A 16,004-nucleotide genomic window follows, 5' to 3' on the forward strand; every position below is an offset into this window, starting at 1 on the left:
CAAGGAAGTGTGTCTCAGAAGGATTAAGTGCAATGACTCAACTAGAAAGTGCATTTTCTAGAAATCAAGGAGAATGACTCGACTAGAAGATACGTCTTGTAGGAATCAAAGGAAATGACTCGACTAAAAGGTACGTCTTATAGGAATCAAAGGGAGATGACTCGACTAAATGGTACGTCTTATAGGAATCCAGGGAAATGACTCGACTAAAAGGTATGCCTTATAGGAATCAAGGGGGATGACTCGACTAAAAGGTACATTTTCTAGTGGTCAAGGAGAATGACTCGACTAAAAGGTACGTCTTATAGGAATCAAAGGGAGATGAATCAACTAAGAGGTACGTCTTATAGGAATCAAGAGGGATGACTCGGCTAAAAGGTACATCTTATAGGAATCAAGGGGGATGACTCAACTAAAAGGTACATCTTATAAGAATCAAAGAGAGATGACTCGACTAAAAGGTACGTCTTATAGAAATCAAGGAAAATGACTCGACTAAAAGGTACACCTTGTAGGAATCAAGGGGAATGACTCGACTAAAAGGTGCGTCTTCTAGGGGTCAAGAGGGGTGACTCGACTAAAAGGTACGCCTTATAAGAATCAAGGGGGATAACGCAACTAAAAGGTACGTCTTATAGGAATCAAGGGGGATGACTCGACAAAAAGGTACGTCTTCTAGGGGTCAAGGGAATGAATCGACTAAAAGGAACGTCTTATAGGAATCAAGGGGATGACTCAACTAAAAGGTACGTCTTCTAGAAATCAAAGGGGATGACTCGACTAAAAGGTACGTCTTATAGAAATCAAGGGGGATAACTCGACTAAAAGGTACGTCTTCTAAGAGTCAAAGGGAATGACTACATCTTCTAGGAGTGCAGGTTCAATTTAAGAAGTGTATCACCCAGCAAATGAAAACTAAAATCCCTAGACAGGAAAGTGTGTCTCCGAGGGATATAAGATGATGAATTTTTACCATGATTTAATTATCAAACCTGTGCAGTAACATTGCTTCCTGCATTTGTACAAGGGAGAAATTAGGGGCCTTGATGTTTAATCTTTGAAATACTTGATTTGAAGGTGACATGTGTTCCTGTTTCATCAAAGAAAACTTGTGAGTTTAAAACATGGTGGCTGGTTGTGGCTTTAGCTTTTGCGGCGATTGCTCTTGCCCTCGACACATTTAACCTTGCTTCCAACCATTAGCATATATCATTGAATTGCTGAATCATTGACCTAAGCTCAGATTATTAAGAGTGACTAAAACAAACACAGTATCTCTGCTTTGCCATGCTTCTCAGATAAACCCTTTGAACCTTTGTATTTCCATGAGTTCCCTGACTTCTCTGTTGACAAAAATTTTTGCATGCCCTTTTTTGGCTCACAATCATGTCTCTTTCATGTGCTAGCTTTTGTCTTTCTTTGTCCAATTAAAGAAGCTGGTAGTCAGTTTTGAAATCTTTTCTCACTTGTTTGACACAGACTAGACTCAAAGATAAGAGAAAAATAATGACAATGATTTTTATTTGGATAACTGACTCAAGAAAATAAAAATAAAAAATAAAAAAGACAATGAATGTCCCTATTTTAAACAAGGAAGTAAAAATTTATCGAAAAATGACAGTCAACTCTAATGATTATGCCATGAATTTTAAATTAAGTTGCTTGATCTTTTCATCCAAACTTTCTGCCAATTGTTCTTGAGTTAACTGGGATTGAAACTAAGTTGTTTCCTTAGGTCAACTGCATTTAAGACCCCATTCGGCTAGTGATGCCTTGAAGGGTTTTTGCCAACAAGCTTCTCTCATTTCATTTTATCACCTCACCATTACCTTATGGTATCCGAGAGGGTTTTTCACCAATAAGATTCTCTTATTTTCATTTCTCTCAACTCACAGTCGTATTACAATGCCCGTAAGGGTTTTCACAGACAAGACTCTCATTTTTATCTCTCTCAACTTACCATCATCTAACGGTGTCTGTGAGGGTTTTCACCAATAAGACTCTCATTTTTATTTCTCTCCTGATTTCATGAAGAAGACGAGTAGTTCCAAAAATGTGTCATCACATCCATTGCATACTTAGCCTTAACATTCTCAAAGATTGATCCAAAGGTCTTTCTTTGGTTGTAACTTGGCTTTTGGATAGGGTTGGAAAGAAAGGATGGCATGGGGTCCAAACGATACTAAAAGTGGGGTAAGACTTACAACTTTTAGAATCGACTCAAACAATGAGGACTAACTCATGCCCCAGTTTCTTTTAACTGAAAAATTCTAAATTTTATTTGGTTGGACCGAGCCCAGAGTAGGACAGCCTACGTATCTCACCCCCGAGAGAGGAGAATCAGATCACGCGTAGTTCTGACAGTTTGTTCTTTTGCTTGATTTTAATTTCTTTTTCTTTTGTAGACTCTTTTTCTCTTTGGGACTTTATTTTTTCTTGACACTTTTTTTTCTTTTGACATACTTTTTCTTATTATTTTTTTTAAAAAAATTTCTGACTCTATTTTTCTGCTCGACACTTTTCTTTTGATCTTTGCAGACTCTATCCTGATTCAAAAAGAGAAGTATGAAAGAAAATAAGACTAAGCTCAAATGGGGTAAACAAAGGATGACAAGATGTTTGGATAGCAGAATAAAATGCTTTCATCATATCAATCCTTAAAAATGCAAGTACATATCATGCAATATGAAAGTGAAAGATAAAGATCATTTGACAATTTAACAACTCTATCTTTAATTGAGCATGTGTACTACTTCTTCCTCTACCCTTGTTAAACATACAACTCCACCTTTGTTGTACATCCCTCACATTGAATGACTCATGCTTTCGTAGAATCAATTCTCTTTCTATTCCTCTTGATAGGATCACGCAGACACTATTTGACCTAATCGATATATGTCTTTCAATTAATGACCAAGTTATTCTTGTGATTCTCAAAATAATTGCCTTAATTTTCAGAAAAGGCTTCAACTTGTCACCAAATATTTCAGCACTCTACTATTTTCTCAGATGTTTCTCCTAACTTTAGCCCTCTGATTCAATGTTTCATGGTTAAATTAGATGTTAAGATCTACCTGAAGACTCCGTAGGCATGTCACATCACTAGAATCAACATAAAGTGTGTTGTATAAAGAAAAAAAAAAACAACACATATTTAAAATAGAAAGGGAAAAGGACAATTCATTTAATTGAAATAAAAGATAGAAGGGTTTGAACATAAACGACCAAGGGACAAAATAAGATAGATCCTGAACAACAACCCTAAAATAATTCAAAAAATAGAAAATAAGAAAAAAGAAACTACCAGACCTCTTTCTAGTAGGGAGAGAGGTGACTTTTCAATTGCTCAGCTTGATAACTTAGCCATTGGTTTGCATATTAGCATGACTAGATCTTCCCTCACTATCAATGTTCTACACCATAATTGATCCATCTTGAATCATTTTTTTAATTTCTATTTTCAAATCGCGACAATCTTTAATACTATGACCCTGAGCATCAGAATGATACGTACATCGTGTATTAGGATCAAAATTTCTTGAACGTCGATTAAGGGTGTGCCCAAGGGGAGGAGTGATCATGCCCTCCTGTACCAATCTCTCAAATAAATTGGCAGACTCTCCAATTGGTGTGAAGCTATCTCTCGACTTCTGCCTCATTTCATCGTTTGACTTGGATTAAAAATCAGGCTTAGATGGGTTTTAGTATGCTTGTGGAGTTAGAGGACGGCTCTGAGGGGTTGATGTGTTCCACTGTGGGTAAGATGGAGGTTGAACATATGGTTTTTTATTATATACAGGAGATGGAGGTGGAGGAGCAGAGTATAATGGATTTTCGGAGTGATTATGTGGAGTTTGGGTATGAACTTGTTTGAGCCTGAGAGTGACGATGACGGGGTCTTCTTGACCATTCCCGCTGTCCAACTATAATAGTGGATGCATCTTCCTCATTCTTTTTTCCCCAACACTTCCTGGACCCTTTTGAATTGCTTGAGTAGTCACTTTCCATGTTGCAAAAACTCACAATGTGACCCATCTTAATTCCCTCCTCAATTATCTCCCCTATTTTAAGGATCTCAATAAATGATTTGCCCAATGTAGGTAACAAGTGTTGATAATACGTTTCATCCTGCGCTTGAATAAACACCTCCACTATTTTTCTTTCTTTCATTGGCGGTTTCACTCCAGCAGCTTGTTCGCGCTATCTGATCGCATACTTCCTGAAGCTCTCAGTATTCTTCTTCTTCATACTAGTTAGCGATTTTTCATCAGGGATCAACTCCACATTGTATTAAAATTGTTGCACAAATTCATTAGCTAGGTCATCCCAACTAATCCGCTTGTCATTGTCTTGGTCAACAAACCATTCCGAAACTAGGCCTGACAGACTCTCCCCGAAATAAGCCATGAGTAGTTCTTCCTTCCCTCCAGAACCTCTTAATTGGTTACAATAGCGCCTCAAATGTGCCAGTGGGTCCCTATGTCCGTCATATTTCTCAAACTTAGGCATTTTAAAGCCAAGAGGAAGGTTGACACCAGGAAACATACATAAGTCCTTATATGAGACACTTTTGTAACCCCCAAGTCCTTGCAAGTTCTTCATAGCCAGTTCCAAAATTCTCAATTTTTTGGTCATTTTCCCTTGTTATTCTATCATAACAGGCTTCTCAGTGTTAGGAGAAAATTCAGGCGGGTGAGTGTCACCACAAAGACCAGTCAACTTGAATGTAGGCTAGGAAGTGTAACACTGATCACCCGTAATATTCAATGCAGGCTCTCTTGTAGAGTGGGGAGGCACAACTTGTGGATGAACATCAAAAGTAGGAGCTTCAAGTGGGGGTGGCACCGCAAAACCATGAACAGCCGGTGGAGCCGAGTATGTGGTAGTCTTGGATTGGGGAGTGAGGAAATGAACGTTGGAAGTGGTTGGATACTGTTTCCCCAGAGTCGATCCTGATGCATGTTGTGCCATATCAATAAAAATAGACAATTATGCATGTGACATGGGAGGCAAGCTATAAAGATGTTTCGAATTATCAGTGGGAACTGGGGGAGGCGGCAACCCATTAGCCCAAGCTCAATGCATTTCTATTATTTGTTGCCTTAATTTTCAAATCTCTTCATTAGCTCCAAAATTTTCATTTTCCGAACTCCCTATCTGATTAGTGACAACAAACTCAGTATTCTTGTTGGCCATAACCTTCTTTGTGACTTGGTGCAATATGGAGGACCAACCAAAATGCCACAAACTAACCACCTCAAACTAACTACACAAGAGATAGTAAATGCGTTAGAGTTCAACACTTTCTCAAAATATCTCTTTTTTTCTTGTTGAAAAGGTCACCGAACCCAAGAAGGGCGCCTACGTATCTCACCCCCGAGAGAGGAGAATCAGGTGTGCATAGTTCGTGAAGTCTTGCCAAAATGGCCAATTAAACTCTTTTCTTTTTCTTGAAACTTTACGAAGAAAAGAAATAACAAATTGTCAAAAGAATTAACAAAAATCTTTTTGAATTTTCAGTTTTAAAATTCCTACACAACATGAAACCTAAAATTATCAAAAAAAAAAAAATCTTTTTGGATTTTCAATTTTGCATTCATACGTAAATAAAACTTGAAACTATTAAAGGAAAATCTTTTTATGGTTTTCTATTAGGGATGTATATGACACCTACTCTAAATGAAGAGTGAATAAAATATTTTTTTGGATTTTTGAAATAAGATCCCCGAACCCACAATAGGCTGCCTACGTATCTCACTCTCGAGAGAGGAGAATCAGGGGTGCATAGTTCGTCCAGATTGAACAATTAAGGATTAAATGACAAACTATACCCTGAATTGAGAGACACGACTAAAGACAGACGATGAAAATAAAATAGAATTTTTTTTTTCTGAGTTTTCAGTTTGACACGTAAAATAAAAATGACACCAACAAGTATGAAAGAAAAATCTTTTTGGTATTTTTGCTATATGAAATGAACAAAACTGCTACCATTTTTTTGCATTTTCTTTTATAAAAACCTCCTATTGTAAAAAAATCTTTTTGGGTTCTTCGAATTGTGAATGCTTGCTAAAGGAAGCAAAAAGAAAATCTTTTTGATTTATTTTTTTTTTTGAAAAATGAGTGCAAAAAGTTAAAAAAAAAAATTTCTTTTGAATTCTGAATTGTGGAAAACAAAAGCAATAAAAAACCCTAAAAACTACGAAACACTTTTTGACTCATTTTTTCTTTTTCTTTTTTTCTTTTTTTTTCAAACACACCTTACTTCTAGCACATGCTTTTCCCGAATCAATCCGTCAATTGACCACATCACCCTCAAAGATGCAACATTTAGCATGTAAGGATGCTTTAGAGATGAGTCTCCTACAAACGACCAAATGAGCCCCGCTAGGTCTATATATGATGCACATAAGCATAACCTAAAGGCTGACCTATGCTGGGATTTACTAACAAGGCTATTCGGGGGAGCGTATGTCGATAGTGGCTACGACAGCTTTCCACCCACTCCATACATCCGACGGCTCCCCCTCCTAAAATAAAGGTGACTCAACTAGAGTTCATGCACACGACGTGCACTCCGGGACTTGTTGCAGAAAGAATTGACTCGGGTTATGCACATGATGCCAGATACAAGGAGGTAACACGCAAGAGAAACACTGTAAAAACGTAGCACGTAGGCACTCAACAATGATAAAATAAGCAACAAACAATAACACAAAACAATACAAACTATGTCTATACACCCATAATGTCAAACCAAGCCGATACAGCTCCAAAATTAGCTCGAATTCTGAAAAATCCCAGTAGATTCACCAGAGCTGTCACACCCTTTTTCTAACTCCCAAAAAGAAATTGATTTAAGTTTGAAAGGATTTTTATTATTTAAAGTGACAAAATGATTAAAATTTGCTTCGGAAAGAATTATTTACATTTTTAATTCAGAGTCGCCACTTGGCATAATTCGGTGTGCCAAGTCACCATTGGAAAATCTTTTTCAAAACCATTTGACTCTTTAAACTGGTTTGTGATCAGAGATTCCGGCTAAGGAATTCTGTTGACCGAGGGGAAGGTGTTAGGCACCCCTCGATCCCGTGGTTCGACCACGGTCGCTTGGTGGAGTATATCGGCTAATCTGACATTACGAATGTATAAACCACATAAGAAACACAACAATTTAAACAAAACAAATGGGAATCCAAAAGTTAATGTCCAGTCTAATTATTAAAAACCCAAAATAAAAAGGTAGATAAATGTAAACCTACACTAATCCAAAAATAAGCTCCATCCGGTGCCTCGGATCTTGATCGCGAACATCTTCCGCCAACTTTAATATGTCGGGGCATTCCTCGGTGAATAAATACAAATGACCATGAGGTATTCCCCGACAAAATGAACACATTTTTTCCAGTGCGAGAAAATCAAACCACTCAAAGAAATTTCAAACATTCAACAAAACCACGAGTCCTAAACTTTACCTACCCAAAACCTACGATTTGCCTAATTATTTAACGGCCTAACACATGACACTATCGTGTTCAACAATTAACAACAATAATCGACATTCACCAATAATTTTTCAATTCCCAACCCAAATTTCATTTGTAATACGAACCCAAATTCATATTGTCATCACATTTATACCATTGAATCAATTATTCGGACACAAAAAAAATCAAACATCAACAAATCAATCACAATAGAACATGATATCAAAGCACACTCACAATCACATAAGAATTAAAAAGGAGGAGAAGAAAGAATTGAACCTTAATGCCGCTTTTATTCAATCAAACGTGGAGCTTCGCGGATTTGGAACCTCGACTTAAACCGACTTCGAATAAAACCCGATACAAAAAAAAAACTCCGAACAACAGCTTTGAAGAAGAACCACGGACCAAACCTCGATCAACAAATCCCAACGAATGAACTGGAATATCAAAACTCACCGATAGAAAAATTGATTTAAGCCATTTAAGAGCCAACGGATCCAATTTCTAGCCTTTTATGACTGTTGTTGGAGGCTTCGTACTAAAAGTAGCAGCAACCGACGTCTCATGAATTTTATCCGATGAAACTCACCGAAAAAACTCGAACAGAGAGGGAACTACCTTCATTAACCGTGAATTTTGGGAGGTTTGACGCATTTTCGGTGAGGAGCTGGTGTTTCCGATAGAAAGTCGCTGGTTTCGGTCGTTTGGAGATGTTGGTCGGATCTTTGGTGAGGTACGATCGCCGACACGCTTTACTGTTTCTCTTCTTCACTTGCCTCTCTCTTTTGAGCTCTCTCTTTCTCACTCGAGTAGTTGTTGAGGAGTCGAAGGTTTCTCTGTCAAGAAGAAAGGGAAGAAAATAGGGCCTCTCTCTCTGAGTTTATTTTCGTGAGATCCCTTTTGGAGAAGATGAGATGATAATGAAGTCCGTCTATTCTCTGATGGTATCTGTCAAAAATGATTGTTGTGTTCTCTGTATGTGTATGGACAGTCCCCCCCCCCCCATTTGATGATAATGTGTCCGTTTTCATGGGAATTGCGGGTGTGTGCCTATAGATGTATATATCCCTATCTCCTGAACATTTGTGAGATGCGTATGGTGGTTTCTGTGAGTGTGCGAGATTAGTGCTGAAAAAGAAAAAATGGAGAAGACTTGTTTTTTCTGTGAGGATCCGCCCAGAAGAAGCCAAAAAAGTCCAGTGCCCGCTTTTTTCTCTTGATTTTTTTTCTCTCCTCGATTCTCTCTTTCTCTCCCTCATTTTTTTTTGTTCTTGTGAGGAAGATGATTTGGTGATTGTTGTTATTGTGGAGAAAATGATGATGAAAGAATGAGCCTCTCACTTTTGCCCTTTTAGAATTTTTCTTGTATATTTTTTATTTGGTTTTTCTTTTTCTTTATTTATTATCCTATGTGGAAACATATAATTTGTGGCTTGTGGGAATAAGTGTGCGGCATGTGAAAAAGTTAGTGTGGCATATGGAAAGATGAGGGTGGTGTGTGGAAAAATGAGTAGGATGTGTGCCTTTTGCATGTATCCAATGAAAAATGAAAAGTGAGGTGTTGAGGTGGCATAGTGATGTGGCAAAGATGCTATGTATTTAATTATTTTCAATTCTTTTTTGGGGGGGAGGGGGGGGTAGAAATTATCAATTAAACAAAAGTATGGTAAGGTGAATAAAATAAAAATAAAAATAAAAATAAAAATAAAAATAAAAATAAAAATAAAAATAAAAATAAAAATAAAATTTTAAAAAATAAAATAAAAATGATTAAAATATTTTAGGGAAAGGAAAAAATTACGTGTCTACAAAAATTGACGAAAATCTTTTTACATTTTTCAGGTTTAAACTCCCTATACAGAATGAAACCTATGATTACTAAAGAAAAATCTTTTGGGGTTCTTGATTTTGAATTTCATAGGAAAATGAAACTGAAACAATTAAAGAAAAATCTTTTTGTGGTTTTCTTTTAGAGATGTGTATGACACCACTCTAATAAAGAGTGAAGAAAATCTTTTTAAAATTTTCAAATAAGATCCCTGAACCAACAATAGGCTGTCTACGTATCTCACCCCCGAGAGAAGAGAATCAGGGGTGCGTAGTTCGTCCAGATTGGACAATTAAGGATTAAATAACCAACTAAGACTTGAATTGAAAGACGCGATTATAGACAGACGATGAGACTAAAATCTTTATGGGGTTTTAATTGGACACTTCACACAAAACTGACACCAACAACTATGAAAGAAATTTTTTTTTGGTATTTTCCTTATATGAAATGAACAAAACTTCTACCATTTTTTTTTTCGAATTTTTCTTTTATAAAAAGCTCCTAAAAAATATTTTTGGAATTTTTGAATTATAAATGCCTGCTAAAAGAGATTAAGGGGAAATCTTTTTGAGGTTTTTTTTTTCTTTTGAGTAAATGCGTGAAAAAGGTAAGAAAAATCTTTTTAAAATTTTTGGATTGTGAAAAATAAAAGCCATAATAAACTCTAAAAAACTACAAAACTCTCTTTTTCAACTCTTTTAATTTTTTTCCTATTTTTTTTTTCAATAATTCCTTGCCTACACACTTTGCTTCTAACACATGCTTTTGCAAACAGAGATTCCGGCTAATAAATTCCTCTGTTAACCGAGGGGAAGGTGTTAGGCACCCCTCGATTCCGTGGTTTGACCACGATCGCTTGGTGGAGCATATCGGCTAATTTGACATTACAAAATGAATAAACCACACAAAAAGCACATAAAACAATCAACCACAAACAAAACAAATCCAAAATATAGTGTCCAGTCCAATTATACAGTCCAAAATAAAAAATACAAAAATATAAATCTTATTCTAACCTAATCCTAGACTAAGCTCCAATGCTTTACCCGATGCCTCGGGCCTTGATCACGAACCTCCTTCGAAGACATAATACGTTGGGGCATTCCTCGGTGAATAAGTACATGAAACCTCGGGGTATTCCCCGGTTAAATGAATACACTTTCAATTTTTGCGATAAAGTAGGAAGAATCATTCACACCACATTCAACAAAAACCATAATCTCCAAATTTGCCTACCCGACTTAGCATTCACCTACTAATTTTCGATTCAAATCAACAATAATGAATCAAAATTAAACCACTTTCATTTCATCAATCTCAACACCTCCTAAAAAAATTATTTTAATTCTCAATCAGTGATTAACTAGTCCTTAGATTATCGATTTAATTTTCGTAATTCGAATTCAACATCAACCAATATTCATGATTCAAACATCACAAGATCAAACAAAAGCAAGATTCACGGATTATTAATTCACCACACAAAATATCAGAACTTAAAATTACTCAAGAAAAGGGATGAGAAATGGACCTCAATTTAAAACTTGCGAAGAATGTTGCTTGATAAAAGTAAAGAAATCCACTCCGAATAGCCTCGAACCGAGAACCTCAATGATAAACCAACTCGGTACCAAAATCTAAACTCAAAATCCAATTCAAAACGCAGAAAACCCAGAATTCTAAGCTAGCCGAAACAAGATGCGGATTCAAATGGAGTAACGACAATAAACCAATTTCAGATCAAATTTAAGAGAAAGGGAATCAACGGCATTGTTTTTCCGGTGGACCAGTCATAACAGTAACAAAAAAAATGATTGTATGTTTTCCAATGAATAATCCGGCGATCCTCAGTGTTTTTCGATCGGCGGAGTTACTGACTTCGGTGGATTTCTGAGTGGTTGGATTGTGGGTCACTGTTAGAGACGTTTTTCAATGGGTTTGACGCCGGTGAAGCTAGAAACTACCTTTTTGAGTCACCGAAGCTTCCCTAGTGACGGTCCCGATCAATTTTCGATGAAAAATTCACCAGAAATAGTCGAACCCAACCCCTTTTCTCCCTCTCTCGATTGATTTCAGCTCTTTACCCCTTTCTCCCTCTCTCTCCAATCGCCGGTTATCATTTTCTCTCTATCTTCCCTCCATTCTCACTATTTCAGTATGGGTGTGTCTGTTTTTGTGGTGTCTCGGTGTGCTATGTGTAATATCAGTGAGCGTGCGTTGGTGAGGATGAGTGTGGTGTGATGAAATGTGTATGAATTATGTGTGTTGTGCTCTGTTGTTCATGGAAAAAGGATCAGGAGTAATGTGTATATGTTGTGAGGTATTGGCAGTGTGAGTTTGTTAGTGGTGAGCCCCGCTTCTCCTTTTTTTTCTTGATTTGTTAACAAAATGAAATAAAATGTGAGGGGTCGGTTGGGGTAGGGGTGAGGGATGTGAGTTAGTTGAGATAAGGTTTGTTAGGATAAGTGAATATTAAGGATTTGATTTATTATGGATTTATTAAAATTTTGTTGTTTTTTGTATTTTTGGGTGGGATACAATTACATGGGTGATGGTGTATGATAACGTGAGATAAAAATGGATGAATTGGACTTCGGAAGGGACAAAATTTGGTGTCTACAATACGCAGTCTATACTACTACCTCAAACGAATTAGAAAATATATTATCATATATTCTATTTATAAAATAATAAAAATCAAATCGGCCTAAATATTTGATAAAAATAAAAAATTTGATTCTAATATTTGAAACAACACTAAATTGATTTAATTTCTTTTAATGAAAAATCGATCAATATCAAATTAATAATCCTAATAGAAATATTGACTTCCACTCGTTGATGAATGAAAATCTTTAAAGTAATATTTTTGGCCGTTTTCTGTAGCAAAATAACAAAATTTTAAGAAGCATTGCTTATGAATAAGAATAAAAATAACTTGAAATAGGAGAGAGAAGGAAGAGAGTGAGATAGGTCATTTTCTATAAATGGGGCCCAAATTTCATTTGGCAAATCATGAAAGGACCTCACACAACTATTGTCTGCCACGTAATATGTGAGTCTCACACAAAATAATTTTTTTTTCTAAATTTATATGGACTTGTGCATAGCAATACAATAACTATGAATTGTTAAAAAATTACATATGCAAATCTGTAAAAAATTTGTTGGACAAATACATATGGACATCTCGTAAAAAATACGTATGTATTATTGGTAGATATTATAAGCATAACTGGAAAATATATAGCATTAGTCATAAATATATATACAAAAACTGGATAAGACACATATTTATAAAGACATATGACTAATATTTACGTAAATTAACCACGAAAATATTCTATTTTAGAAGATTAAAAATCAAAAATCTAAATACAACAACAAAGAAACATCAACATATCATCTTTCGACATTAAAGTAACATATGAGACTTAAAAAATATTCAACAAATTCTTTGTCCACCTAAAGTTAAATGTTGTAAAATACAACAAAATAAAAATTCATATCAAAGCTCATGCACTTCAGTGTCTTCTATTATCTCGATTTCTCTAGGAGGCCTCATAGGTGCTTTATCATCACTTTGTGCGTTCTCAATCTTTTTTTCTTGAAGCATAATCCCACAAAAGTGAAGCAAATCTCGTGCGAATAAGATCTGGGTCAAAGTCAACAAGTGGAACAACTTCACCAAAAGTTAGGCACTCAGCATATGTCATCATATATAAACCACAATCCCTGCAAATACATTTACAAATAAGTAAGTATCTATTATAAAATGAATAAAAGTGAAGCAAATCTCATGCGAATAAGATCTGGGTCAAAGTCAACAGGTGGAATAACTTCACCAAAAGTTAGGCACTCTGCATATGTCATCATATATAAACCGCAATCCCTGCAAATACATTTACAAATAAGTAAGTATCTATTATAAAATGAATATATATTTAAATATATATATATATATATATATACATATATATATAAGTAATATGTATATTCATTACTTACAGGCTGTCACTTGGTTGTTAAGGCAAATCCTCCACAAAAGTAACATCAAATAGATCCAACTTATCATTGAATTTGTAATTTGGACGATTCTCAATATCAATACCCTTCTTCTCATAGAATTTACATGCCACGAGACATAAAGGTACAACATATATACAAAAATCTAGCATATGCATTTTATGAATATATAACTAGTACAAATTTAAGTTGTCAAACATCAAAATACATACATTGTCATCATCTAATAAATAACAAATACAACTGAGCATAAAATACAAATCATATCAATAACAAATACAAAATACATATCTAACCAATAACAAATACATTTCATATAATTCCAAACATATAAAATACATATGTATTTTATGTATACATAGCTGGTCCAAAATTCAAATTATCAACAAATAGAAATACATATCATAGTCAAAATCTAAGGAATAACAAATACAACTAAATATCAATTACAAATCTTAGCATTACACAGTACAAATACATATCTAAACTGTACCATGTATGTTATTTACATGTCAAAACAGTGCTACTTATGTATTTACAGATAACAGCTAAAAGTTAAATTACAATAAAATACATACGTATTTTATGAATACATGTACAAATACAACTGAACATCAAATACAAATCTTATCAATAGCAAATACAATATGTTACATACATCTTAAATACAAAATACAAATCTTATCAGTAACAAATCCCTAAATACAAAATACATATCTTAAATATAACATATATACATATATATATATATATATATCTTCACATTAGTAACTACAAATTTCATATCTTAACACAACTCAAAAATAAGTACACACAACTTATCAAGTGTATATATAAAATATATATATGAACATATTGTCCATAAACTATAAAATTTTACAAATGCAAAAATTCCTCCTCCGCTTTCTCTTCTTTTGAATCATAATTAGATGAAACAGGACTTGCAATTTTACTCGATTGTGATTTTTCGTCTGACTTTCTTTTTTCATCAATTTTTAAATTTTTTCAAATTTTGGGGATGAAAATTTCCTTACTGTTTTCCGTTTCATTATTTGAACAGTCTTTTCAGGATCGTTTCGTTGCTTCGATCTCAATTCTTCTATGAAAACACCACCCTTCGACTGAATATTAGTTAGAAATCAAGTTAATGTCTTCGTCTTGTGTTAAAACAAGACTAAACGATGGTAGTTCATCGGAAATTAAATTCATCGGTGGAATCTCTCTAACTGAACTACTACGATTTGTATGTTCTGCCATTATAGCGGAACTCCAAAAATTTCAACACACAAAAATTTAAAAAAATAAAAAATCCCAAAAAATCACAACACAGAAGAATGTGGAAAAAGAATGCCCTAGAAATTTCAACACACAAAAATAAAAAATAAATAAAAATCCCAAAAAACAAGAATGCTGAAGAATTTGGAAAAAAATACCAAAAATAAATTACATAAAAGAACTTATATGAAAAAAAAAATATGCATTAACTGTAAAATCAACTTACCTTAATAGATGGGGACAATTTTTATCAAGAATTTGAGAGAGAGAAAATCAAAATTTGAAGAAATAGCCGAAGAAAGTTATATTGGAAGGAGTTGAAAATGGTAATGTAGCGTGAAAATAGGGTCAGGTAAATTTATGGGTTAAAACACACGCTTTTGAATAAAAAAGGTAAAATATTGCTACTTTTGCTATTAGTTGTAATTTTGACAGACTATTGCTATTACTTGTTATTAATGTCTTAGGTTTGTTAGTTTGTGTAATTTTTTCTTTGGTAAAAGTTTTTGTAACTGGGTCTTAGCTAATTTGATGGGCTTTTCCTGGCCCAAACATTTTAATACAAAGTCCATCAAAAGTTCCATGAATCTATTTTCTATAAGGAGGAAAGTGAAGGAGTATAAACTCAAGAAAAAAATTATTAGCTGGCCAAACATAGCCTATGTAATTATAACCTGTATCGCAGAATTGTATCCGTGATATATACTGGAACTATGATACCTGATATATTGGAAAAGGAGGATGTTGTTATGTAAATAAAAATCTAACGCTAGGCGACGTGATATATACCTATACTATATTTGTTTATGTAGTTTATTCTAAAATCAAACATTACACTTATTATTAATCTGAAAAAAGAATACTTACTTGTATCCTTGACACACGTCTATCTAAGGTTTATTACATAAGTATGATTATATAAGTCGTCTCCTGGAAAAGGATATATGTTCAAGAAACATAGTCATTTGAATATTAATGGCTATACATATGAGGATTGGGCTGGGAGTGCAACAGATAGAAGATCAACATCAAGTTATTTGACCTTTGTTGGAGGAAATTTAATTACTTGGAGAAGCAAGAAACAAAAAGTGGTGGCTTTATCTAGCGCAGAGGCAAAATTCAAAAGTATGACAAAGGGAATTTGTGAACTTCTTTGGCTGAAGAGATTATTAGCAGAAACAGGTCTTGACTTAAGTTCAACGATAAATATGTTCTGTGATAACAAGTCAGCTATACAAATTGCTCAGAATCTTGTTCAACATGTCAGGACAAAACATATTGAAGTAGATCGGTATTTCATTAAAGAGAAACTTGAACAGAAAATAATATGTTTTCCACATGTGAAATCAGAAGACCAATTAGCAGACATGCTAACAAAAGCT

This window comes from Capsicum annuum, chromosome 3 (assembly GCF_002878395.1).
Source record: "Capsicum annuum cultivar UCD-10X-F1 chromosome 3, UCD10Xv1.1, whole genome shotgun sequence".
Taxonomy (NCBI): Eukaryota; Viridiplantae; Streptophyta; class Magnoliopsida; order Solanales; family Solanaceae; genus Capsicum; species Capsicum annuum.